This window comes from Myotis lucifugus, unplaced genomic scaffold (genome assembly GCF_000147115.1).
Source record: "Myotis lucifugus unplaced genomic scaffold, Myoluc2.0 scaffold_45, whole genome shotgun sequence".
Taxonomy (NCBI): domain Eukaryota; kingdom Metazoa; phylum Chordata; class Mammalia; order Chiroptera; family Vespertilionidae; genus Myotis; species Myotis lucifugus.
In genome coordinates, this window is record NW_005871093.1 from 4,767,666 (window position 1) to 4,769,832 (window position 2,167).

Here is a 2,167-nt window from a genome sequence, read left to right on the forward strand (position 1 = left end):
CCTCTGCTTCTCGCCTCAGCGGCTCCTGGGCGCCGCCATCTTGCGTGACCCTTGACCCCACGCCCCGGCGGAAGAACCTGCGACCGCGTTTACTATTGGCTGAAGGCAAAGGCGCTGAGGGCAGCCCTGGCTCCTGGGTGGCGGGAGGGTTGGGCGGAGCCGGGTGCCCGGGGAGCCTAGGTGAGCGGGCGGTGGGACCCGGTCCGGGCCCTGGCCGCCTGGTGTGTGGCCTTAGCCCGAGCTCCCGCAGGCGGCCTGAATTCACTTCCTTCCCGCACAATGCATGTTTGCTGAGCTTCTGCTCCGGCGGGCGCTTTCATTTTTTTGCAAGGCCCTTCACTTCTTAGCAATCAGCAAGAATAAAACTTAAGGGGTGGCCCACTCTGCAAAACTCCAGTGTAGGGCTCTCCCCTACCCTGTTTTACTCCCGTTGCCACGGTCCCTAGGAATTTCTTACCTAGTTGCAGCTATTCCTGCTCCCTTTAGCTACCAAGCCACGCAGTCCGTGCTCCAGCCACAGTGAGACAGAATGTAGCTCTTAATATTGTCATTCTCTGCGCAAAGGCCTGCAGCGATTCCCTGCTGTCCTCCCCGGCCTCACCTCGACCCTCAGCCTGGCACTTCACCTGAGTCAGGTCTTTCTACTTGTGATTTTGAAACCCGGTGCTGTTTTCAGGCCTCCCTACTTTGCCCACTGCCTCGAATACCCTGCCCACTGCCTCCTCTCCCTGCAGATTCTGACAAACTCCTACTCGTCTTCTAAAATCCAGCTCCAGCACCTCCTCTGAAGTTCCATGAAGGCAGGAACTTCAGTTTATTCAGTTAATCCTCAACAATTTTGTATTAGTTTGGCATGCGGCCAGGAACAAGAGACACCCTCATGAATGAATAACTCAGAGTGTAGAGACCTGGGTTCCAGTCCTGACTCTGCTACTGACTTGCTACATGGTGTTAGGAAATTGTCTCCCTTCTCTGGATCTCACCTCCAAAATAAGAAGGTTAAAAAAAATTAATAGATTAAATGAATTTTTCCCCCATAAATAAGGTGTTTGGACTTTATGGCCTGGCAGGATCTCTTGAAGCCCATTATGATCCATGAGGATGTTCCCAAATACTAGTCCCAAATGCTGAAGACAAAACTATTTCTTTCCTCCGTTGCTTCCTTTTTTTCTCATTCTCTTTCTATTGCTTGATAACTGGAACTAATCCAGTTTGAATATACTCCCAAGACCAGTTCAAGTTACTTGGTTGTCCTGGAATGTGCCTTGTATTCAGTCTGTGAAACGTTTTTACTGTTCCAGAGAAATGTGGTTGATGTTTTACCATTCTGTGGGGCTGTTTTATAGAGGGTACTGCGGGAAACTGATAAAATGTGGCAGCCACAAGACTGCTCCTCGAAGGCCTCCAGCTACAGGGAATATAAGTAGTCAAAGCTATGCGATCAGTAGTCAGCTGGGCTATCAACTCTATCCTGTCTACACGGAGGTCATGCTTCCCTTCAGCTGCTCCCAGTGACCGAGCAAGGCAGGAGCACACACTCAGGCAGGCCTGTTCCTGGGAGGTGTGGACTCCTCTGACCGTCAGCTTTAGCTGGAGAACTCCCCAGTGCCCTTCCCAAGCCTTCCTTAGCCTGTATGGCACTAGGACTCTTATCCAGCCTCCCCTGCCTCTCTCACTCACTTAGGGTCAGACTTGCATCATGGCCTGATGGCTCTCCCAGCTTTCCTAGGCTCCGCCCACCTCCATTTTCCCTTACAGGGGCATTTTCCCTAATAAAATCCTTGGTTAGCTCTTTGTTCTGAGAGGACACAACTAACATATAAGGAAATATTTGAGCCAAGGCATAAAGAAATGAAAGTGTGAGCCATTAGGTATCGTGGGAAGGGTGCTCCTAGACAAGGCGTGCAGCAAGTACAAAGGCCCAGAGGTGAGAGACTGCCGGGTGCATGTACTGCTAACTGACCCAAGCCTTGCGCAACTCATAGGTTGTTTTTGGTAGATGATGATAGCCACCAAAATCGTTGCCTTGGTCATGGTTAGCTAAGCCCCACACTTAATTACTAGGTTATAATAAAATCAAGTCTCAAACAAATCTTGTCACACAAACAGATATTTAAAACTTTCATTAGGAAGCAGGGATCATACGATCCCTAAAACCTGTAAGCTC